Source organism: Myxine glutinosa, chromosome 1 (genome assembly GCF_964187855.1).
Source record: "Myxine glutinosa chromosome 1, kmMyxGlut1.1, whole genome shotgun sequence".
Lineage (NCBI taxonomy): Eukaryota > Metazoa > Chordata > Myxini > Myxiniformes > Myxinidae > Myxine > Myxine glutinosa.
The window spans coordinates 36,627,522-36,654,010 of record NC_136261.1 but is presented as its reverse complement, the minus strand read 5'-3'; the positions used below and the strand labels follow the sequence as shown (position 1 = coordinate 36,654,010).

The following is a 26,489-nucleotide window of genomic DNA, read 5'->3' as shown; positions in this document are numbered from 1 at the left end:
TCATCGAAAAGCACTGTTTCATACAGACTTGGCATTTAATATGGAATTATTTTTTTTCTTGACTTGGGTTTACTTTCTGAACTCAGTATATCAATCTGGTGAGTTTATTTTACGCTTCGGTGATGTCTTTGTTGAAAGAACCATGTCACTGATTGTCTTTCGCAGCAAGAAGTCAATAACAGGATTATATCACAGGTGGCGTGACAAAATGTAAGGACAGGTACATTTGACGATTGGCTTCACAATCGGGTATATACGGGTTGTTGCGTTCTGTATTAGTGGAAAACAACTGCTGCACGTCTACAAAGGTTATTGCCGCTTCCTCTGGAGATGGTCCGTCAACTTGACAATGCTGTTTGTCATGGAGTGGTGGCTTTACGAAATTCTGGCATGAAACAGCGTGCTATTTCTCGGCAGAATGGCATCACTCAAGGTCAGCTGTCAAAGATCCTGAAACGAAATGCTCAGAGGGGTGTCCCTACTCCAATACCGAGGCCAGGACGTCCACGCAGAACCACAAGGAGAGATGATCGCCAGCTGCACCGGTTAGTCTGCAATGGCCGTACCAAGTCAGCTAATCGGCTTAGGGCTGAGTGGCAGCAACTGACAAATGTGCCTGTATCCAGAAGGCTAGTCAACCAACGATGGGTTCAAGCAGGCTATCGTGCCAGGCGTCCCCTGAGAAAGCCAGGCCTGACCAGACAACACAGCCAGCACCGATTGCAGTGGGCCAGAGAGCACCGTCAATGGCAGCCAGGACACTGGAATCACGTGACCTTCAGTGACGAGTCTAGATTTCTGGTCTATCGTCAAGTTGGCCGCGCCCGAGTGCGCAGACAAGTGCATGAAGCCCACAACGAAGATTGTATAGTGCCAAGAGTCCACGCTGGAGGTGGTGGGGTGACCGTTTGGGCTGCTTTTCATGCAGGGGCAAAACTGACCTGGTTGTTCTGAATGGAAACCTGAACCAGTTCAAGTACAGGGTCATTCTGGAAGAAACATTGCTTCCATTTGCTCGTGCAGCCTTTCGAGGAAACTTTGTCTTCCAAGATGACAATGCACGGCCTCATCGTGCTCGCATGATCCAACACTTTCTTGCTGACCGTGGTGTAGAGCATATGGAGTGGCCTTCCATGTCCCCGGATATGAATCCGATGGAGAACTTGTGGGCAGAATTAAAGCGGTCAAATGGACAACTTGGACCAGCAGCCTACCTCTGTGCGTGAATTGCAGCAGACTATTGTCACTGCATGGCAAGCGATTCCTGTCCAAACCTTGGCAAATCTCGTGAACAGCATGCCTCGACGTGTACGTGCTCTCCTGAATGCTCGTGGGGGTTACACGAAGTACTGAACTGTAATTTTACTGTCCGTAATCCCAGTCATAATTTAGCTTTTGTTTTTGTTGAATTTTTTTTTGGCTAATGTGCAAAATAAAGAGATACTTCTGGAAAACGTACAGAAGTTTAACACAGTACTGTCCGTGAATTGAGTTCGATATCAGTTTACATCACTTTCAAGGATCAATTGATTTGCTTCGAAATGTCAAATGTGGTTTTTGTTTCTTTTAAAGGTCACATTAACAAAATCTAGAATAATTTCAACATAATTCCAATGAACTTTTGGTTCTAAGTCATCTTGAAAAGTAAGTTCACCCCCACAAAAAAAATATTCCATATTAAATGCCAAGTCTGTAGTTTGAAAATGATGATGTCATAGGTCACGTGGTTTGGCAGCCATCTTGTATAAAAAACGGACCTCATCCGACCAACACAAAACTTCACAAACGTGATCCCCTACCCATACATATGCAGATTGATGGCATCTACCCGTTGTGGGACTATGCGGAGGCATATTGGCGACACAGTCGCATTGTTCTAGTTTTAAGTGAATCTTCACCATTGGGAGATAGGGCCAAAAATGATACATAGCAGGACATCTCAAAAAGTTGTGGACAGATTTGGACGAAACTTGGTGGACAGGTTGGGTGTGTGACAAGGACTAATCAGTTCAAATTTGGTGAAGATCTGAATTTGGATTCAGATACGAGAACTATTACATTTTAAAAAGTGTTCTTCACCATTGACAGATGGGGCTAAAACGATACATAGCAGGATATCTCAAAAAGTTATGGATGTATTTGGATGAAACTTGGTGGACAGGTTGGGTCTGTGACAAGGAAGAATCGATTCCATTTTGGTGAAGATCTGAATATGGATTCGTATACGAGAATTATTAAAGTGATTCTTCACCATTGGGAGATAGGGCCAAAAACGATATTTCGCAGGATATCTCAAAAAGTTGTGGACGGATGATTTTGATTAAATGTGATTCTGTATTGTGATTTTCTGGTCTACCCTGGGATACAAAACCTAAACTGTTCACCAGGTGGAGTATGCTTTCCACTGAGTGCCATTCTAGTTTCTACATGAAATATAATTCATTATTTATATTATCTATCTATAAACAGACTTGGCATTTAATATGGAATTTTTAGCCGCGTCGCAGACGCTGCTCATAGAGTGCCCTCTGCTGTTGTTGTTGTTGTTCTTCTTCTTCTTCTTCTTCTTGTTCTTGCAGAGAAGACAAAACCTCAAAGCTCCACCCATTCTGGGAACCATAGCTCCACCCATTGTGGGAGAGGCTTCATATAAACAAATATCCACCATTTTATTAACTCGCATAGCTTTGAGGCCTGTTTTGTAGGCCCGTGGTGTCTTCTCTCTCACACAGTTTTATTTCAAATCAAATTCGATATATCATTCCATTTTTCACAGTCGCTAACATAGTTTTAGACTCGGTTGAAAAAACAACGAGAAGAAAATCTGATGGAAGTTGCCCTTTATAGAACGAAATGAATTCTCAAAGGCCTGTAACTTCAAGTCCATTGAGATATGTTTTTTTAAAATCGCGGCATGGTCAGTCATACACCGCCCGAAATAAGAGACGGGAAAATGCCGAGATATATTAAAAATTCGTCCATTCGATGACAATCGTCACGATGAAATATTTAATTTATACGTCGTCACAATAATGTGGAGAGAGGAGCATAGCTTCGTTCACGTGTCGCCACACACGGGAAATTGCCGAGATATATTTTTTTTTTAATCGCGGCATGGTCAGTCATACACCGCCTGAAATAACAGACGGGAAAATGCCGAGATATATTAAAAATTCGTCGCCACACACGGGAAATTGCCGAGATGTATTTTCACTTTGCACAAAAATAACATCAAGTAATCGAATCAATAGGAATGTCCTGTGCCTATAACATCGACGTTATAGGCACAGCTGCATCTAGGCATTGTGTAACATCGACGCGGCTTTTGTTTTAATTAAAACTTTTTGTACTTGTTTTTTTTTCTTGACTTGGGTTTACTTTCTGAACTCGGTATATCAATCTGGTGAGTTTCTTTTACGCTTCGCTGATTTCTTTGTTAAAAGAACCATGTCACTGATTGTCTGTCGCAGCAAGAATTCAATAACAGGATTATATCACAGGTGGTGTGACAAAATGTACGGACAGGTACATTTGACGATTGGCTTCACAATCGGGTATATAAGGGTTGTTGCGTTCTGTATTCGTGGAAAACAACTGCTGCACGTCTACAAAAGTTATTGCCGCTTCCACTGGAGATGGTCCGTCAACTCGACAATGATATTTGTCATTTAGTGGTGGCTTTACGAAATTCCGGCATGAAACAGCGTGCTATTGCTTGGCAGTATGGCATCACTCAAGGTCAGGTGTCAAAGATCCTGAAACAAAATGCTCAGAGGGGTGTCCCTACTCCAATACCGAGGCCAGGACGTCCCCGCAGAACCACAACGAGAGATGATCGCCAGCTGCACCGGTTAGTCCGCAATGGCCGTACCAAGTCAGCTAATCGGCTTAGGGCTGAGTGGCAGCAACTAACAAATGTGCCTGCATCCAGAAGGCTAGTCAACCAACGACTGGTTCAAGCAGGCTATCGTGCCAGGCGTCCCTTGAGAAAGCCACGTCTGACCAGACAACACCGCCAGCGCCGATTGCAGTGGGCCAGAGAGCACCGTCAATGGCAGCCAGGACACTGGAATCACGTGATCCTCAGTGACGAGTCGAGATTTCTGGTCTATCGGCAAGATGGCAGCGTCTGAGTGCACAGACAAGTGCATGAAGCCCACAACGAAGATTGTATAGTGCCAAGATTCCAAGCTGGAGGTGGTGGGGTGACCGTTTGGGCTGCTTTTCATGCAGGGGCCAAAACTGACCTGGTTCTTCTGAATGGAAACCTGAACCAGTTCAAGCACAGGGCCATTCTGGAAGAAACATTGCTTCCATTTGTTCGTGCAGCCTTTCGAGGAAACTTTGTCTTCCAAGATGACAATGCACAGCGTCATCGTGCTCGCATGATCCAACACTTTCTTGCTGATCGTGATGTAGAGCCAATGGAGTGGCCTGCCATGTCCCCGGATATGAATCCGATAGAGAACTTGTGGGCAGAATTACTGCATCAAATCGACAACTTGGACCAGCAGCCTGCCTCTGTGCGTGAATTGCAGCAGGCTATTGTAACTGCATGGCAAGCGATTCCTGTCCAAACCTTGGCAAATCTCGTGAACAGCATGCCTCAACGTGTACGTGCTCTCCTGAATGCTCGTGGGGGTTACGCGAAGTACTGAACTGTAATTTTACTGTCCGTAATCCCAGTCGTAATTAAACTTTTGTTTTTGTTTAAAAAAAAATGTGGCTAATGTGCAAAATAAGGAGATACTTCTGGAAAACGCACAGAAGTTTAACACAGTACTGTCCGTGAATTGAGTTCGATATCAGTTTACATCACTTTCGAGGATCAATTTATTTGCTTCGAAATGTCAAATGTGGTTTTTGTTTCTTTTAAAGGTCACATTAACAAAATCTAGAATAATTTCAACATAATTCCAATGAACTTTTGGTTGTAAGTCATCTTGAAAAGTAAGTTCACCCCCACAAAAACAATATTCCATATTAAATGCCAAGTCTGGATATATAAAAGAAAGTTTTTGTTTGTTTGTTTGCACGCGCTAATCTCCTGAACGGTGAAAGATAGGAGGAAACCTCTAAAACAAAAAATGTTGGGACGGGCCCCAGGAAGGTTATAGGCTAGGTGGCGAGGCCGCCTCGGCCGGGCTTGGCCCATTTCGCAATTAAAAGCTGAGCTGAATTATAGTAGTCAATCTTCTACGGCCGCGAGTAAAAGCTGAATTATAGTAGTAAATTCATTCCAAAATAACTAATAATGTTTGAGCGGGCCCCGGGAAGGTTATAGGCTAGGTGTTGAGGCCGGTGGAGGCTGCCTCGGCCGGGCTGGGCCCATTTTGCAATTAAAAGCTGAGCTGAATTATATACTTAGGCAGTTAAGACCGAAAAATAGGGCGTATCGTTCATTTTTTCAGGAAAGCACCAAATTTGGCACAGATGTAGTATGGACCTATACAATTGTTTTCCTGAGGGGCGCCCAAAAATTCAGAACCCCTGGTGGCCGCCATATTGAATTTCAACATGACCGCCCTCTGTGACCTATTTCCCTCAATAACTTCTATACTATGAGCGATAACACCACAGTTCCAGTGTCTTACCCCATGTGTTCATGGTCTCTGAATCCAATGGGATCAATTGCATAAAGATTGGCATTCATCATCTTTAATTTCAAGATGGCCGCCATGGTGTTTCCATTTTCCTTGAATCTCTCATAATATTTTAGGTAAAATTTCAATTCCAAGTGATACACATTGTTTTATTGGTCTCTGATAACAATGGAATGGTATTACTTAATCAAAGTTACACACAGTTGCAGTTTTAACTTAAAATATTGTGGGCACTTGAAAGGTGGAGGCTCTCGCACAGACGCGTAGTACTACAAGCACTGTCCATCGCAGTCACACAGTGATGTGCAGGGCAGATTTGCCCTGGAGCATTTACAGTTGCCTTTACAGGCCGACTTACAATGGCAGCTTGTAAGCTCTGAACATGCCTCCTGTATCAGTGGTATTGTGGTCCAAATTGGTGTCCAAGAAGTCCCTGTTTTCATCCAGCCCCAATCAGCTGGTGATGGAGGTTCTGGGTAGGGCACAAGTGCCTGACTCCATACGTGTCCAGCCTGAAAACATGCACGTTTTAGGTGTTGTTCGAAGGCGTCTGCTGTTGGGGGAATGTGATCAATTGTTCTTGCCTTCTTCGTGAACAAGTGTCGGCGCATGTCATTCACTGTCTTTATCTCGGTAGTCCGGTCATAGAGGATGGCAACGTATCTTTCTATGCTCTGTAGTTCCATAGTAATAGCGTCCACAGATGGCCTATAAGCGAGAGCATGAAAGGTCTGCGTGATGCTGGGGTATGCCTCCCAAGCCTTCCAGGCTGTCTTTTTCCCAATTTTGGCAAAAAATGACACTGTGTTGCAGCCAGTGAAGGCATGAAATAATGGCAAAGACTCGGACTTCCTGCGGCCAAGGCCGGTGGCAATTTTATGGATGGCAAGGTAGCGGTAGCTTTTACCAGTGCCAATGGCAATCCAGAGTTCCTCCACCCCGTGTGACTGGTAGGTAAAGTAGTGTGCTATTGCCAAGACCACAATATCAGAATCTACAGTTCGAATCAATACCCGTTTTCTCCCCTTTTTCACGGCATCCAGGACATTTTTTTGGATTTTTTGAATTTTCTGAATTTTTGGGCGCCCCTCAGGAAAACAATTGTATAGGTCCATACTACATCTGTGCCAAATTTGGTGCTTTCCTGAAAAAATGAACGATGCTTCCTCTTAACTGCCTAACTAAGTCGTCAATCTTCTACGGCCGTGAGTAAAAGCTGAATTATAATAGTAAATTCATTCAAAAACAACCCGGGCAACACCGGGTGCTTTCGGCTAGTTCATTATAATCAAAGTATCATTTTTATTTATTGGGCTTAGTAGCAGATGAAGACAATCATGAAAACATTGTCCGATTGAGATATTTGTGGATAGTGTAAAACACATGTGGAAAGCCCCGAATCACAAATCCTACCTTGCAGTGTTTCCACTTCCATATTCACTTGATTCCAGTCGTGGTCCCGGGCCCAGATGTTGTTTGACGCCTGCACTGACCCAAGCAAATTCGAGGCTGTCTGCTTGCACAGTGATCTTACTTTCTGACCTCCCATCTAACTCTTTCCAAAGCACGGCACACTCTTTGAATTTTCTAAAACTTCTCTCGGGGAAAGAAAGAATTTTCCCATGCATGTCCACTGTGTGTATATAGCAAAATGTCAAAGATTTTCCTTCACAATCATCGGCCTCGGATGACATGGATGACATGTAGGTCGCCATGTTGTACAGTGTCACGTAAATGTAACAAGACGCATAATTGGTTACTGGAAGAGTTACAACGGGGATTGTGCATAAGACACGCGCTGTGATTGGATCATATTTGACACAAAATAACTCTATTTGCATTCGGTTTTTTTCATATTTCTCTCTTTTGTGCACAGTATGCTCTTGACGAGTTTCACAGATTTATTGAAATATATTTATTGACAACATGCAAGGATATTATGTAGTTCCAGTATGGTTGTCACAAAAGTGAATGGTGTCTGGGGTCAACATGCATCCTATTTGTTCAGAACTTGTGTGGAATCAAACAAGATGTCACTTGACACAAGGTCCTCTCTTATGGTGCATTGTTTGCTTCTCTCTGTGTTACAGATCATATTTGCCGTGCGAAGACGACGATATGACAACATGCCAGAGAACAAATGTAAGTTACTGGAATTGAGATGGAGTACATTTCACTCAGGCACACAAATAATAAAATTAATTTAAATTAAGGAATTATAATTCCATATTTCGTTATTTTGTTTTCATTCACAGACTGCTGTGGCTCCACAGAGAGAGTAAGTTGTTCCACAAGACTGGATTCGAAAATCCCGGAAGTGAGTAATGTGTCAATGATGGAAGCCAAGTCACTTGTGAAGTTGCAGCACAATACCCCTCTACAGTTACCCATGCTGCTGAATCCTGATGTTTTATTCAAAGCGATCTCAGGTGGGTTGAGACCAGATGGGATCAGATTGGAGGACAAGGAGATTGTGTTTCCTGGATCTCATGGAAAGGGGAATAGATGTGCACAGTTTTTTAAAAGCCTCGATTTGATGTCTCGTCGATTCGGTTTTGGCGATTCAAATTCAATGGAAAACAACCTGGAAAAGATGAACATGGTTTGTCAATCACAAAGTTTAAACACCCGACGGTGCATGATTGAATCGCCATCAGTGGGAATGGGAATACAAATCCCATTAGAAACATCTGTACCTGTACAGCCTGAACTTCGACAGTCAGCCTGTAAGAATGCAACGGCCCCTAACCCTAACATCCCAAAAGATCAAACTTCTTCCCCAGTAGCAGAAACACTCGTAGCAGAAAATGCAACTGAAGAAGGCAACATCTCTTCACCAGTTGAGATCGAGAGAGAATCCATTCCAAACTTGGGGAAAGGATCAGTAAAAATCTATCCACACAGATCTCGGATTCCCATAAAGATGCCAGTGGCTCCTTCCATAACTGCCTCTGACAAAATCTGTCCACGCATATCTCGGATTCCCATAAAGATGCCAGTGGCTCCTTCCATAACTGCCTCTGACAAAATCTGTCCACGCAGATCTCGGATTCCCATAAAGATGCCAGTGGCTCCTTCCATAACTGCCTCTGACAAAATCTGTCCACGCAGACCTCGGTTTCCCATAAAGATGCCAGTGGCTCCTTCCATAACTGCCTCTGACAAAATCTGTCCACGCAGACCTCAGTTTCCCATAAAGATGCCAGTGGCTCCTTCCATAACTGCCTCTGAGAAAAACTCAACATCTTGTGCACCTGTAAAGAATATAAAGTCTTTAAAGCCTCCTAAAATCTCAACCTACCTCCATGAAAACGGCCTCAAAAAGAAGATATTTGCTCGACCCACATCTTTGTGGAAAAGAATAGTTACAAAATTACCTCCAGACCATCAAGCACAAACCCTGAAACAGATCACCGGAAAGACAAGGTCCCAGCCCCGGGAAGAAACGTTTGGTGTCCTGGAAACTCATCGTGGACCTGCGAGCAGGTGACATCCGGATATTTATCTCGTCTGATAGCCCCTGTGTCATCCAGTACAGGAGTTCGATTCTCTAGTTGACAGGAAATGTTTCAGTTGAAAATACAAGAAACAAGAGTTGGATTCCCCTGAAAAGCTCCCGAGTTGACAAGAAATGCTTTGGTTGAAAAAAAAGTTTTGACTGAACTACACTAGTAGTTATTAAGTTGAGAAAGTTCCATCTGGAAATCGTTCTGGTCAACAGCAAAGGAACTATATCACGAACAACAGGTCATGATGATTGGAATGCAATTATTAGGTACGTTTGGCCACCGAATCTGAAGCTGAACCCAAGCCCTAACCGAGTTCCTGTCCTCCTTAACAGAAAATTCCCCCACAGTATGTGAGGTTCTCTCTTCGGGTGGAGAAAAATCTCACAATCTTCTTAATTTCAAGGTAGTTCCAATAATTGACTTCATATTGTTGCTACGATCATACTTCTCACTTTCCTGTCTGAATACTTTCTTGGCCGTTCTTTTCCAGATAGTTATTTGAGGGCCGCCATGATGCAGGCTGGTTGCCCTCAGAGAAATATCTCCTCAATGTAACCTCCTCTTTCCCCTCCCAAATGTCTGGCAATCTTGCCAAACATTAAAGGTCACTCCAATAAATAACTCAATGGCTGATGACGCAGAACTCCAATCAACCAAACTTGCTACTTTCCTATTAGCTCCTCTTTTTCTGCTCCGTTTGAGATATTTATTTGATGGCCGCTTTGATGCAGGCTAGGCGGCCTTCAGAGAAATATCTCCAACATGACCACCTCTTTCCCCTCCCAAACATCTGACAATCTTGCCATTCTTTCCAGGTGACTAATAATTTACTCCATACGGCTGGTAGAAGTGATAACTGGTAGAAGTGGGACAAATCGTTGTCGACCCAGATGGAATTAAAGGAAGATGGAAAAGATATATGGAAATGCTGTTGAATACAGAAAATGAATGGGATGGCAACATAGAGAGTAACCCAGTTTTAGGACCGGCAGAGAAGATAACTGAGAAGGAAGTTGAGGAAGCGATAAAAGCAATGAAGGGTAGAAAAGCGGGAGGGCCGACGGGAGTTGTGGGAGATATGTTGAAGGCAGCAGGAAGTTGGGGTGTGAAGAGAATGACAGAGATCTGTAATCTGGTGGTGAAAGAAGGCCGCATTCCAGTGGATTGGGAACTGAGTACCCTCGTCCCTCTATACAAGGGGAAAGGTGACCCTCTGGAGTGTGGCTCGTACCGAGCGATAAAGTTATTGGAGCATGGAATGAAGGTATTGGAAAGGGTGTTGGAGAGGAGGATAAGGAAGAAAGTGAAGATCGACGAAATGCAGTTTGGATTTATGCCAGGAAGAGGAACGACAGACGCGCTTTTCATTGTGAGGCAGTTGCAGGAGAAGTACATTGAGAAGAGGAAGAAGTTGTTTCTTGGGTTTGTTGATCTGGAGAAAGCATTCGATCGGGTTCCACGCAAAGTATTGACATGGGCATTGAGGAAGTTAGGAGTGGAGGAATGGTTGATCAGAGTAGTGATGGCAATGTACAAAAGAGCGCGCACAGCTGTAAGGACGAAGGACGGGAACAGTGGTGAGTTTGAGGTGAAGGTGGGAGTGCATCAGGGGTCGGTACTAAGTCCACTACTATTTGTAGCTGTGATGGAGGTGCTGGCTCAGAATGTAAAGGAGGGTTTACCGTGGGAGTTGTTGTATGCAGATGATCTGGTGTTGATTGTAGAAAGTATGGATGGACTGAAGGAAAAGATGAACACGAGGAAGGAATGTATGGAGACAAAAGGTCTGAAGGTGAATATCGGAAAGACGAAGGTGATGGCAAGTGGTAAAGCATGTGGTGAGGTGGAAAGAACTGGGAAGTGGCCCTGTGCTGTGTGTAGGAAGGGTGTCGGAGTGAACTCCATTCAGTGTACAATGTGCGCTGAGTGGGTTCATCAAAAATGTAGTGGTCTGAGAGGGTCATTAACCAGTGTGGCAGCTACATTCAAATGTAAGGTGTGCACAGAGGGAGCTGCAGATGGAGGAAATGTTGAGTTGGATCTTGGAGACGGTGTGAAGCTGGAAGGTGTCAAAACATTTTGCTACCTCGGAGACATTTTGCTACCATGGAGAAGGTGGATCAGACTCGGCAACGGTTGCTCGAGTGAGATGTGCATGGAAGAAGTTTCGGGAATTGAGTGGCGTGCTGATGATGAGGGGAGTGTCATTGAAGCTGAAGGGAAAGGTGTATGCTGCATGTGTGAGAAGTGTTATGATTTATGGGAGCGAGACATGGGTAATGAACGTAGAGCAGCAACGAAGGCTGGAAAGGGTGGAAATGCGAATGGTTCGATGGATGTGCGGAGTATCGTTGAGAGAGAGGAGGACAAATGATGAATTGCGAAAGATGATGGGAATATTGCCTGTGATTGATGCTGTGAAGAGGAACAGGTTGAGATGGTTTGGTCATGTATTGAGGAAGGATGAAAGTGACTGGTTGAGAAGAGTGATGGAAGTTAATGTAGAAGGAAGTAGAGGACGGGGAAGACCGAGAAAGACTTGGCTAAAGATGGTGGAAGAAGAAATGCGGACAAGGGGGTTAACAAGGAGAGATGCAGAAAATAGGGCAAAATGGAGAAGATTGTCATGGGGACCGCAAGGCTAACCCCCGCTCTAGCAGGGAAAATGGCCTTTTAAAATGCATGTTGTGTTGTTGTATACGGCTGACGTTAAATGACAATTATCCAAACTTCTTACTTTCCTCTCTTATTTTCCAGATAGCTATTGCAGGGTCACCATGATGCAGGCTGGTGGCCCTCAGAGAAATATCCCTTCAATGTGACCAACACTTTCCCCTCCACCTCCAACTTTACCCTCCCAAAGGAAAGCTTCAGGTTCAACTTCGATATTCCTCCCACTTTCCTCTTACTGGTAGAATCGTCTTTCAGAGTCTGTTTTATTGTGCGCTTTCCACCAGATCTTTAAGTTTGCTGTCAAACACCACCCTCACATTTGGTTTGGTAAATGTTTTGGGTTCAGTCTTTCGGATTTTTCCGCCCTCTCGTACCTGAGATTTCCCTCCCAGTCATTGTGTTGTAGTTCAGTCGGCCATCCTCCCATTCTGGTCCAGGAGGTCACGGCTCAAGCCAATGAAGCCTTTGTCGCTCCTGTGTGAAGCGGAGCCATCGCCGTGAAATATAAAACACACAGGAAATGGCGCTCTGTGCTGAGGCGCGGCGGTGATGGTCATGGTTAACTTAACCCCCGACCAGGCAAAGATCTCCGGGGGGTTAAACAACACGTGGGGACGATCAAAAGAATCGAGAGGAATTGTGAGAAAATGTTTCATGAGTTTTGGTTCTGTGACGGTGTGTAAAGCACAGTGTACCATGGTGCGTTGTACCAGCCACCTGTGGGGATGGCAAATTCAGCTGAGGGATATCCGCAAAGGGTCCTGTGTCCAGTTTGCTGGGGCACGGCACGAGCAGTGGGCTGAGTTCTACATACGGGGACCCCCGCAATCAATTGAGCAAAATAAATTAACAGGAAGATTAAAATAATCTGGAAGGATTAAATTAACAAAGTAAATTAACTAAAAGAGTTTAACAGATGTGAGTAAAACGAGAAGAAAAAGACATAAAATGTCATGTCTCCCATATTTTTTGTAATGTTTCTGTACAGAGTTAATGGCCATCTTTGGTCAGATTACAAAAGAAACTGTTCTGCATATGTATACTCATGTATTGTCTTCGTGCCAAGTTTGAACAAAATTGGTCCATATATCTCCGAGATATGGTTGCAGACGGATGGACGATATCCAACCCACAAGCCCTGTTTTGGACTAAGTCCTACGGTGGCTGATAATATGAGAGTACAGAACCAGGAGTGTGCCCACATGGAGGCAGAACAGAGCACCTCCGCATGGGGTTTCAGGAGCAATAGCTAAGCCTATTGGGGGCCCAGGAAAAGTTATGCCCACATGGGGGCACTAGCAATAGGAGAACATATAATCGAGTAGAAGATGAATGACATTTAGCAGGTATGTAGGTAGCTTTAGGTAAAACGATTTGGTAAAACTATTGGATAAAATGAACGTGCTCGTGTTCAGGGGACGACAGGGGATGCACGAGTTAGTTCAGGGAATTAAAATCGATAGGGTCACATGTGGGGATGCACCATTTTCTCTCCTGAGGGATTATTGTGAATGAAAGAGGCACGGGGGAGTGTGTGAATGAGTGAAGTGTGACAGACAGTGTAATGGTGTGGAGGGAAGAATTCCCCACCAAGGAAACCCAGGAGGATAGTTAGCGAGGATCCATCTGTATCGAAATGGATTCTGTTCACTTGTTGCTGTGAACAAAGCAAAGAATTATTGATAATGGATACACTGATAACAAGTGTTACTGATAACAAGAATTCCTGATAAGTGTGGCTATTGCAAAGAAGGTTCAGTGATACAAGAGGGCATGCCCCGTTCTGCATATGAAGCATGTGTGCGCCTCTCTTGGGGCCTGGATTGTTGGCCTGGCACGTGTGCTCCTCTCTTGGCCTGGGTCACTCTGCCTGTCCGTGCTGGGATCGCCACTACCTATTCATGCTGCTCGGTGGCGACACCGGGGGGGGGTGCGGGGGGGGGGGGGCGGGAGGCGTCGCGAGGCATCTGGCCTGGAACATCCTGGACTTTGTGCGAAGAGTAACAGGTTTCCATCGTTTGTTCGTTCCCCTCCCCCGTGAAAGTGTGCTGGACACATGTAGTGTTTATTTGTTGTAATCATAATAAGGCGTAGGTTTAGCTAAGTTCCTACTTCTCATCCGTTTTTCTTTCCTATTGTAATAATTACATTGTAAATATTTGTAAATAAATCAAATTGTTAAACGTTTCCTTTTTCGCTGTCCGTGAAAGTCTTTTCCTCCATTAATTCGCCATTGCCCGCGCCCAGGTTAACAATCGGCCGTGACGACATTAGAATTACTCCGGCGGTTACCAATGGTTTTCACTTGGCCATCTAAATTGGTGTACCGCTGGAGGGTACGGTACGTACCCCGAATGAGACCGTCACGTGGTACAGGTATCGCGCGACGGTCCAATCGATATTCGTAGTTGCTGATTCGCAACCTGCTAGGTACGAAGTTATTCGTGCGTGGCAGTCGAAGGTCTGGTAAGTCTCTTGTTCTGGATGCGATAGCAAATGGTCGGAGACCGACATTTGCTCCCTCTTTTCCTTCTGGTTCTGATTCCTCTCGTGGTTGGACTGCCTCTTGCTCTGGAGCCTGCCTGCGAGAGAGTGTGGACGATCGGTGTTCTGGTCCTCGGCGCAGGTGATTGCGTGCCGACCTCGTCTCCTCGTTCCCCTGTTCGTTTGGCATCGGGGATTGAAGCAGCCGACGGGAGAGGCGGCGCATGGACGGGTGTACGAGCGAGGCTTGCCATGGGAGCATGGCGAGCGAGGCGCTCGGTGAGGCCTGAAGGTGCGCGATCAAGGGTGCATCGAGGCCTGCTTTCCACCAACATCGGAGCCGCGGCGGGCTTGTGCGCTTGGAGCCGACGATCCCTGACATCCAGCCAGACAGAGATAAGCTCACACCACACAACGAGGTTCCTTTTGTAAATTCTCCATTTTTTTGTATCTGAAGTCTGTGTGGGGACGTCCCAATTTAGAACATTTAATTACCGGCGCGTGCTTGTAATTGGCATCCGTGGCAATAAAGCCTCGTTCTTTTGTACATAAATTCCATTTCGTGTGAGTTTATTAATTTCCTGCAGGTTGAAGACTGCCCGGCGAGATCGTGTCAGGTAAATTTCGCCGGTTCTTCCTCTTCCCCTCCTTCCTCCTGCGCGTGTATAGCAAATCCGCCATTGACCCGGATGCCTCGTTAAGCTCGTGGCCATCCGCGATTCCCCGGTCTTAACCGAGGGGCAATCGCGTGACAACTGGTAGTCAGTAGTGGGATTGAACCCTAAAGTATAATAGGTGCCAAGAGTGTGGAGAATTTGGATGAAAATTTTTTTTTAGTCAGAGACGATAAATTGGAATCGTCGATTGGGCTGGCGCGTTGCGAGCGGAGCGTTGTTAAATTTTATTCTTGCGGTAAAACGCATGTGGGAAAGCAACCTTCTCTTGACGGAGGAGGGGGTGAGCTATATGGAAGAAAGAATGGAAGATATGGGGAGCCTTGGAAGTGAGTCAGAGGTCGATTGAGGGGGGGGGGGGGGGGGAAGGGAAGGTTGTATCGTGGTGGAACTTCCCCCGCAGCAGTGACGGTTCCGATAGACCTCCAGATCATATTAAATTTATTATAGGCTGACTGAGCAACAGAATGAAAACATGAGGGAATTAATGAAGGGAGAGATGGGAGGATTGAACGATAAAATGGATGCCCAAAGGAATGACATGAATGCTCAGAGTGAGCGATTGAATAATAAAATGGACACAGAGTGATGAATTGAAGGGAGAAATGAAGGGAATGAATTAGGATATAGGGGGATTGAATGAAACAATGGATACCCAAAGGAATGAATGGAGGGGAAAAAGGAAGAGATTTAATGACAAATGGGATGCCAGTAGTGGACAGAGGAGAGCCCAGATTAAAGAAACGGGAACCCCATGTGAACAAACGAATGAAATAAAGAAATAACAAAAGAATGATTCACATAGGGCACAGGAGAAGCCAAGGGTGGCAGAAATTCAGTCTGAACGTGGGGGAGTTAACTGGGTCAATGGAAGAGCGTGCGGCCCATGCTGCTGGTGCAGATGGGGCACAGGAGCAGGGAATCGAATTAAAAGGTGAGACTGCATGTTTGGAGGTGAATGGCGAGTGCCTACAGGTGAATAGGGAAGAAAAAAATTTAAATGGGGAAGTTTGGGAAAGAAATTTGGAGGTGAGTGGGGAGTGCTCGAATGTAAATAGGGGAGAATTAAATTTAATTGGGGAATGTTTCCCACATGGAGGCCTGGAAAGTTGTCGGGGCCAGGTGGATGTCACCACAAACCAACAGGGGGATGAATTTGGAATGGTGCAGCACAAGGGCAGTTGTGCAGAGCAAGTGGGGTCTCTTCCCCACTTGGGGATCCGTGTGGCGGAACCGGACCGGGTGTGTAATTATGAAGGCCTGTGGGAGCCAGAACTGATTGGGAATGTGAGTGATGATGATGTACAGGATTTGATCCAGTGGCTGGAAACCTGGGACAATAGCATCGAGGTAGAGATTTACCAGGCCCAAACGGCAAAGGAGTTTGGGGGGTTCAGGTGAGTCGGTCCGAGGAGGCGGTTGAGGTGACCGAGGGGACCCTCACCACAAACCATGATTGGATACAAGAGGCTCCGAAATTACATACCCAGCAGGGGGAGTGTGTTGGCTCCGAGCTGGATTTGGATACAGAGGAGTCGGGAGATCGAGCCTCGGAGGATTTGGTCCCCGTAGGGAATGTGGAACAACTGCAGGGAGGGTCAGAACAACCTGGAGGGATTGTTACCTGCAGCTGCGGTTATTGGACACACGAGGCCAACATTTTAAAAAGAAAATCTAAAATCGAATTGCAATGGGAATTTGATTTGGAGCAGCCATGGGGGGAATTGGTCCCCTGGCTGCGGGTACCCGGGCTGCCAAACTCCCCCGGACTAGGAGAGGTCATTGGAGATGGCTTCGGGGGGGGGGGGGGGGGAATGTGCCCCCTTTGGAAACTTTGAGTATGCCAGCCAGCTGGGGGGCTGGGCTGGCAGGTTTTGGACGTAGGGTCCAGCCATGGGTGTCATGGTGCGACCTGGGCCCCACAGGGGGTCTGGTGGAGTGTGGCATCCCGGGGCACCGCCCTGGCGGGTGGCTCGGGTCAGCAGGGTCACCGGATCCTTGTGGGGGTTAAGACTTCCAGGAGGTCCGAGGTGGTTTCTCGGGCCTCGGATGGCGTATATTGAGGACCACAAGGGGAGGTGTTGTGGGTTTCGCTTTGGTGGCGGCATGGCAGACGGCCAACATGGGCCTGATGTGGTGACTGCCCAGGCATGCTGCCTGGCACCCTCTCCCTGAGGCTCTGGGACAGCCAGCATGTGGTGACCTGCCATTCTGTGCTGGTCTGTGGACGTGGGTCGAACCCCATGGACAGAGATGGACATAGCCTGCTGGACAACGATTGGGGCATCTGTGGAACGTGATGGTGTGAGAATGATCTTCCACAGATGTTTCATTACGATTTGTGGACTCTCGGCTTGGGAAGAGAGCCATTGGAGTGTTGATTGGGAATGTGTAACATGCCGAGCATATGGGCCATGCTCAGCTGGCATGTGTATGGAGAAGCACCTTTCTTTGGTGAGTTTAGTGAAATGCGGAAAAATTGGCATGGGTAATCTCAGGGTTAGATGTAAATCTAAGGGTGGATTTTGTGAAGAGAAATGGTGGTCACTGCACAGTGGCACCATTATTGATCCAGGTGTGTTTATGTTGGAACCCATCTGTGGATCGGTCCCATCGGCCGATGGGTCTGACCCATCTGTGGATGCACGAGAAATGACAATGCAGACCCATCGGCCGATGGGTCTGCGCCATCTGCGGATGTGTTGTTCACCTTGAAGGAATGTGTTGACAGAATGGTGCTCTTCAATCAGGTACACAGTCATTGGAATTACATGTGGTAGGAATTTAACAGAGATGATTTTTAAATGTTTAACAGATTAAACCACATGTCACGGACTGCTTTATAAACATTTAGGACATCAATTGCTTATTTTTAGGTTCAAATAAACATACTCATCCACCATTGATGCATAGGAAACACAGATGGGTTCACCTTCAAGGTGAACAACACATCCGCAGATGGCGCAGACCCATCGGCCGATGGGTCTGCATTGTCATTTCTCGTGCATCCACAGATGGGTCAGACCCATCGGCCGATGGGACCGATCCACAGATGGGTTCCAACATTTAGACCAAAGTGTTGGAGGCTGGGATAAAATTGATAGGGTAGCAGGACACAGCCTTCAACTGGTTGCGGGGGCGATTGCGCCAATATTTGGGACGCGGTGTTATGGGGGTGTAGTTGGGGGTCTGGGGGTCAACGTGGTGCTGTGGGTGTCCGAGGTGTGTGGACCATGTCTTCTGGAGGAGTCTCCTGGTGGAGCATGGCTGTCTGCTGGACCTTGGCGTGGTCAGGTGTGGGTGGGCACTGGGGGCTGCAGTTGTGTGGACTGGGGGATGAGGGCGGCATAGGTGATGTGATGTGGATGTCACGCACTGCGACCGTCTCCCCCTGGGCCGAGGTTGTGAGTGTGGTTGTGTTGGCAGCAAGTGCTCACCACATTGGCCAGCTGAGGCTAGAGCAGCTGTGTTTCTCGCAGGAGGGGCCGAAGGATGGATGGTTGGTCGCACCCTTATGGACACATGGGCCGTATTGGCAGTTTCGCTGCTCAGCTTGTCCCGATGACCCTTGCACGGTAGAGGTGCGGAGGTGTCGTGGCCAAATGTAGTAGAGTAGTGATATAATCACCGTTGGATGCGGATCCACATACCTGCCAGTACAGTAGGGAGAAAAGTGACATTTGGTGGAATTTGCTTCGTCCGATGGGAGAAATTTTGGGATTCTGTCGGGTGGATGGCACTTTGGACCTGACCAACCGGTGAATATCTGCACATCAAGATAGGGGTAAGGCATTGATGGTTACTGTCCCAGGCTTCAGGACTTGCTTTTGTAAATTGGGACGTGTAATTTGGAGTTAGGGGGCGGGTGAGAGTGATTGCATCGCCGGTGAGGGGGGTGGAATGTGTGCCACACAGTGTCTTGTGGGTTGCGTTTGTTTTTATGTAAAGTAGACCATGGGGCCGTACCTAATTTTTCTGCTTAGTTTTTGAGTTTCATAGTCTCCTCCTGGCGACTACTTGAAACCTTCCTTAATATATTCCTCATATGTGCCTGAACCCAAAATCAAATGCTCCCAAGCTTGAAAATTGAGTGTTACTGAGAATTTCACAAAAAAACAAAGAAATACATAGAAATGGTTGCTAAGGTTATTTTACCCTAGCAACGGTGACACCGGCATTTTCTGTGGGTTTAGAGCACAGAAATGTAACAAATGGGCAGAAGAAATAGTTGTAAAAGACTCCATTTATATAAACACATCCATAACATTATGTTAAATGTTGATAAGAGGGTCTTTGTAGTGTCTTACACAATGAATTACGGGAGACATCAATGGGTAAATTAGTACAATTCATAGCGGGTAGTAAACTAATTTGGAACACCACCGCCATCATCTTTTCACCAAACAGAATAGTTTAAAATGCAAACATCTCACAACCACGTGTTTAAATGAAGAAAAAACATACCCCTTATTTATTTTATATCTCTGTTCATCCAGTTTAATGTTTGCTTGAAAAACTTACATCCAGTCCCATCCTCGCTTGTGCTCATACTTTATTACAAAATATTTCCCTCTTTTTACAGTGTTTTCAATTACTACATTTTGTTTCTCCTATTTCATACCTCGTACACAGGCACTTTCTTTTCCCCTCCACTCCCCCCCCCCCCCCTCTCTTTCTTTTCCTTTTGTCCTTTCTCTCCGTCACTCTCCTCTCACATCTAAGTATTCGTACATGTAATGTTACAAGCGAACTGCGTACAGTGCAATGAGTAACTTGTGTCTTGGTTGGTGTCTTTAATACAAGCTGAAGACTTTATAAAAATCATCAATTCATGATAATGTCAATCACTGAAAAGAAGCATCCATCATAATATTATGTTAAAACCTGCAAAGTATTTATAATGATGTGGCATTATATATTTCTCAGAACATTTAAAAGCAAGGTTTAGGTTGTAACTGGTCATCATTTACGCAATGACGCAATCTTTGTCAACTTCATTAAGTCATGATGAAATGAATTCAGGAATGATCTTCAAGTGTTCTTTTATTCCTGCATGTATGATGTCAACAATATGTGATATGAACTTCTCTATAAATACAAATTGATATGACTATTGTTGACTTCATACATGGAGGAATAAGAGAACAAGCTGAACAAATTTTCAGGTGGCTGGTAACCCATAGAAAGTTCACGATACGGTGGCTGGTAGCTGTAAACTCTACTCTCTAGCTTAACTTATGCCGTACCTAGTTAGCCATGAAATTTAAACGTAACAGGAACTAAAATTAAAATCTACAGGGTATATCCCATAAATCTTGGAAGGAACCAAAATATTTCTGAAAGAGAATTTAAAAAACTAGCACAGAAGTAAGTGGGGCAGCAAAACAAAATAATCTAGGCTAGCAGTCGCAGTGAACTATACAATCAAAATAAACACTGCACAAATCTCAGTACATGGGGCATGTGGGTGGATTGTGCTTTTGCATTTTGTAGACCAAACAAACCAACACTCAAAGTGGTGATATAATGCTGGATAAGCTCATTTTATTGAAAATATAACATAATCACATATAAGAATATATTTACTTACATTGGTCACTGCTTTGAGGCACGAGTGCAGGCTTCTTCCTCGCTCTCTCGATCTTGCATTGTCAGTGTATCGCATGCAGCACTTGCGATGATACCCGGCTTGACAGGGAACGGCATCGAGTATTTCTGGTGCTCTAACCAGCTCCAATCCAAAAGTATTGATTGCATTTTGTGCAATTTCAGCTTCTCTGGTATTTGTAGATTTCCACTGATGAACACTTGTGATGAATTTTTGCCAACTAACTTCCGAAAACAAAGTAATCTTTTCTCTTGCACCAGTAATAATGTGCATGCAACATGCCATTGCTATGCCCAGGTAGCTCAGCTGCATGCGTCAAGGGCTGTGATTGGCCAATTCTGTGACACTTGCAGATACAGCATCTGTGATTGGTCTGTTAAGGCATTCAGTATGACATCATCATGCTAGATTCTGGCTGGGGAAGTGTATATTTTTACATGCAAATTTCTCAAAAATGCTCAGTTTTTAGTGATGGGAACATTAAAAATAGTAATTAATGACCTAATATCTATTGCTCTTGCAAATATCCAGTAGCCCCCAAGTGGGGACTATGGAAAAGTGGATTTTGGAGTCTTGGCCCATGGTCTGAAGGTGATGTGTTTTTGTGTGGTCGTGAGGGTGGAGATTATGGATGAGTGATGATTATTGTGTTTTGAGATGTAATGTGATTTAAATGTGAATGGGGGGTTCACATGATAGCAGGCCATGGCAGCAACTGTTGGAAACATCTTTTTGGTGACACCTTTTGTTGGAAATGTGTTGGAAAATTGAATGGCAGCGGGGGAGGAAATGTGTTTTGGGGATTTTGTGGGTGGGGAAGGTGTGCGTGTCCGCAGGTATGGATCGAGCTCTGAGGAGCGATGACTGCAACCCCCCTGTGCGGCAATTACCCCTGACAGCCAGTGGTGACTGGAAATTGGAGCCCGTCGGTGGTGGGGTATGTTGGGCGCCTTGGGGTGGAAGACTCCCGGCGACCCGTGTAGCTGCGACGAGGCAGGAGGCCACGGAGCCTGGTGTGTGGAGACCCCAACCGGTGGGGTAATGGCAGAAAGGGGCTGTTTGACTGTCACGGGACCAAGAGGTAAAGGGGGTGGGGGGCAATGAATTTGTAAGTCAAGTGACTTGTTGGAAGACGATCAGGAAGATGCTGCAGCACAACCCAGCGGTCTTGGTTTGGGGTGGTTACCCATGGTCTTCCTATTCATGGACCATCATTCACAGTTCCAGTTGCACCGTAATGCCTGGCCAGGTTGGAAATTGCAGGCTGTGAGCAACCAAGCCGTTGGACAATTGTTCGCTGGCTTACACCAGCCTCAAGCATCCCAATTGCCCTTAAACGTTGTTCAGATGTCAGGCATGGCATCTGAATTTTCTTGTTGTTTTCCCTGTCAGAAGCCACAAGAGTAAATGAATATAGACAGCAGTAAATGAATGTCTAACCACGAGAACTGAAGGATTTCATTATGAGGGTCATTATGTAAAGCAGCGGTTCTTAACCTGTGGGGCGCGCCCCCCAAAGGGGGCGTGAGCAATTTTCAGAGGGGGCGCGGGACGGCAGTATAAACGTCTAAATAACCCCAAACGGCAATTATAATCCCCCTACTGAAAATAATTAATTAACCGAAAAGATAGCGCCTTATATAATTCCTAGTTTGTTTCAGTCTCAACTAACACTTCTTTTTTTCTTCCGACAGATTATTAACTGGAATCGAAGTCAATGGCAATGAGTGCGAAAAAGAGGAAATACCAAGACGAGTACATCAAGTTCGGATTTGTGGCACTTCAAAAGGGTGACGCAGAGGTTCCTCAGTGCGTTATATGTTACAAGACTCTGAGCAATGATGCCATGCGGCCAACACGTTTGGAACGCCACTTGAGGACAACCCATCCTGAACTAGCAGACAAATCACAGGCATTCTTTGTGGCGAAAAGGGAAGCCTTGAAGCGAGCTAAGTTGGACAGCAGTGGGACATTTCGGCAACAGACGTCAAAGATCGTTGAGGCGTCCTACGAGATTGCCCTGCTAGTAGCAAAGAACAAGAAGAGCCATACAATTGGAGAGACTCTCATTAAACCGAGTCTACTGCGAGCGGCAGAGCTCATCCTGGGGAAGGATAGTGCGAACAAACTCTCGGCTATCTCCCTGTCGAACGATACCATCAAGGGACGGATCGATGAAATGTCTCAGGACATCAAAGAACAAGTGGCTGACCAGATAAGGGCCTCGCCTGTCTTTGCCATCCAATGCGACGAAACGACAGACGTGGCTCAGTGTTCTCAGCTGCTCATGTATGCTCGTTTCATATTAGGCGACAGCGTGAAGGAGGAAATGCTATTTTGTCATCCCCTGGAAACTTACACGACAGCAGCGGATGTCTTTGAAGTGGTATCGAAGTTCTTCGAAGAAAATCGACTTTCATGGGACGCGTTGGTAGGTGTTTGCACAGACGGAGCTCCGGCCATGCTTGGCTCGCGTTCGGGTTTCGTTACGAAGGTGAAACAAAAGAGTCCCTCTGCTATTGGTACACACTGCGTTATCCATCGTGAGTCCTTAGCATCTAAGACCCTGCCCGCTGAAATGAGGGATTTCCTGAACCTGGCTATCAAGGTAGTCAACTTTATCAAAGGTGGAGCCTTAAACAGTCGCCTGTTCAAACAGCTGTGCAAGGACTTGGACTGCGATCATCAAGCCTTGCTTTTCCACACAAACGTGCGTTGGCTTTCGAAGGGAAACATGTTGGGGCGAGTCTACGAGCTGAGGGAAGAAGTCGCAACATTCCTAGACGTGCAGCGGAAGGCGGATCTCTACAAAATGTTCCAGTCCCGAGAATGTCAACTGTCTCTAGCTTACCTCATAGACATCTTCGAAGCACTCAACGGTATCAACCAAAAACTGCAAGGGAAGCACATAAACATTATCACGCAATACGACGCCATTCGAGCCTTCATGGCTAAACTCGACCTCTGGAAATGCCGAATGGAGGCCGGAAACATAGCTTGTTTCCCAAACTTGGACTCTGCCGTTCCGGACGGCCTTCTCGATTCAAAGTTAAAGAACCAAATCATCGATCATCTGACTGAACTCAAAGCGGATTTCATCCGCTACTTTCCTGACTTGGACGAAAAGCGAAAGACCTGGAAATTCATCAGAAACCCATTCCAATGCGACGTAGCTGATGTTTCGGACGAGGTCCAGGAGAAGTTTCTGGAGCTGAAGTTCAACTCCTCAGCTGAGGATGACTTTGAAATTCTGGACCTGGAGACATTCTGGGTCAAGTATCTTCCTGTTTATCCTCTGATCTCGCTTCAAGCTGTTCGGATTCTGACGATGTTCGGATCCACGTTCTCTGCGAGGCTGCATTCTCCGCGCTGGTCGCTGTCAAGACCAAATACAGAAGCAAGCTGAACGTTGAAGGAGATCTGCGCTGTGCTCTCTCTGGCACGCGACCACGAATTCCGGATCTGATAGCTAAGAAGCAGTGCCAACCATCTCACTAAAATTTAGTGAGATTTTTGGCATTGCTTCTTTAGTGACTAAATTGTTGTTTCATTGATTTTGCATCCTTTGACGTGACATTTCAACAAACGTGTTTTGTGTAGTTACCCTTTCCTTTCATCGATCCGTGCCTTGAGCTTGTTTGTGTTTTGATGCAATAAAACGAGGTTTGTAATCTCTCCTTTGTTATTTTGAAAGATCATTATCTGTTCAGGGGTACCAGATCCAGTGTTTGAAATAAGCCAGGGCCCGCCAGGGCCCGGCCCTGGCTGCCATGCTTAGGGCCCTGGCTGTTAACAGAATCTACGTCAATAGCCAGGGCCCAGGGCCCAGCCCTGGCTGGCTTCAATATCAACGAACAAACCCCTCAGAATGCACCACAGAGCACCTAGAATTCAAAAATTTCCTGGGGGGGATCCCCCAGACGAGAGGGGAAACCCCTCTCGCGCTCTCCCCAACAAGCGGTTTCGTCAGATGTAGGTGGAGGGGGGCGTGGAGACGAGCAACAATTGCTAAAGGGGGCGCGACACTAGAAAGGTTAAGAACCCCTGATGTAAAGGGAAAGATCCTTATACAGAACCACTCAAGCATGCCATTGTTGATCAACCAGGTGATTGAAGTGAAGTTCCCGTTACATAATCAGCCATTACAAATGAAGAAACGTCTTTGTAAAGCTGCACATTTCAAAAGATGAAATTGATAAGTTTATTTTGATGCTCAGTATATTATAAAATAGGAGTGTCCGTCCGTCCCCAAACTATTCCCTCAGTTTTGGGGCTCGCTCCGCCAAACCTCCTGTGGAACGTTTTGGGGTCCCAGTGGATGTTCTAAGGTAGGTAGGAGGTTTCAAAAATTCCTCAATAAAATTATGATATTGAAATTAACTCCATACGAACCTGCCGTGAATCCGGAAACCCGATGTTGTGGCTTATCAATATGGTAGCCCGCCATCTTGGTCATCCCACTGCACCTCACTGGGTTCTTAAGCCGCCATTTTGTTTCGGCCGACTCAAACATGCCTTGCCTTGGAAACACGATCGATAATAATTATCATTACATAATTGAAGCATATCATCAAAATCTGGATTTTGATATGAGGATTAGATGCTGTAACCTAAATAAATTCCAAATCTGAAGTGAAATCTGACAAAATTTACCATGTCTCCGATTTTATAACTAAGTGTATATTTGCATTTATTTAAGCGAGGCTGTGATTCTCATTCTGGGGTTAGTTTTTTTTAAGTTAACTTCATAAATCGATTCTAACTTAATCCTTACTTCCATGGGAACTGCTTGGAGACGCATTTTTTTAATGAAACGTTTTTAGCAAAGAACACTATTTTAGTAGTTGGGACTGCTGTTGCTGTTGGAGTCAATTCTGAAGTTGGAATTTTGAAGATCGGTTCGGATTAAGAGTTTGTGGAGTTTATCGCATTGTGGTTTTTAACCATTTGCGGAAATGCAATAAAGGGGTGGAGTGGGGTGAGGAGGTTTGGAGGTGGTGGGGGTAGGACCAGTTGCAACTGCTAAACGAGAAAGCATCTGAAAATGCAAAGCCCGTCGGCGTCCGTTTGTAATTAGACTTCTTCTTCTTCTTCTTCTTCTTTTCCATATGCTCAAAATAATGAAATTGGTAAATTAAAAAAAATGAAAATTGATGATTTTATACAGCTTTGATCTTTGAGCTTTACATCTCAAAAAAAAAAATCTGCTTCTACCTTTTGATTGGTGAACAAATGAATTGACCCAATATGCAAACACACACACGGACACACACACACACACACACACACACACACACACACACACACACACACACACACACACACACGGACACACACACACACACACACACACACACACACACGCAGGGACACACACTCACTGGGACACACACACACACACGGGGACACCCACACTCACATGGGGGCACACATGCACACGGGGACACACACACAGGCACACACACACACACACACACCATTCAGAATTATGGGCAGTTACGAGGGGCGACAATTTGACATCTCACCCCGAGAATCATTTTTCCTCGATACACCACCACTCCACTGTACCTGCGATCTGTTTTTAAAATTCCCTCCAGATGATGGACCCAGATTGCGTATATCATATTCCTGTCAGGAAGCGACTCATTGTTACCCGGCAACGCTGGGTACTTTTGCAAGTATATATGTATATATATTGTTGCGGATCTCGCCGCCGGCCTTCTCCCCTTATCAAGGGGGGATTAGTCCCCTTGTCTCTGACTGGCCGACGGGACCCGGGACTTATGACGTCACTTCTGGACAGCGCTGAGTAGGGTTGTCGGACCAAGTCGCTATTACCTAAGTACCAGCGCCGCCCAGGAAGCAAGGAAATAAGCCCCGCACGGATCACGGGTGTTGGTGGATACGCCGAGCGGTAGCGAACCCGTGACCCGACCCG

The 26,489-nt window shown here is 45.7% G+C and overlaps 1 pseudogene; it reads left to right on the top strand.

The window, feature by feature from the left end:
• Window positions 1-22,109: 22,109 nt before the first annotated feature.
• On the top strand, window positions 22,110-24,182 carry LOC137419152 (protein FAM200C-like; annotated as a pseudogene).
• Window positions 24,183-26,489: the final 2,307 nt, after the last annotated feature.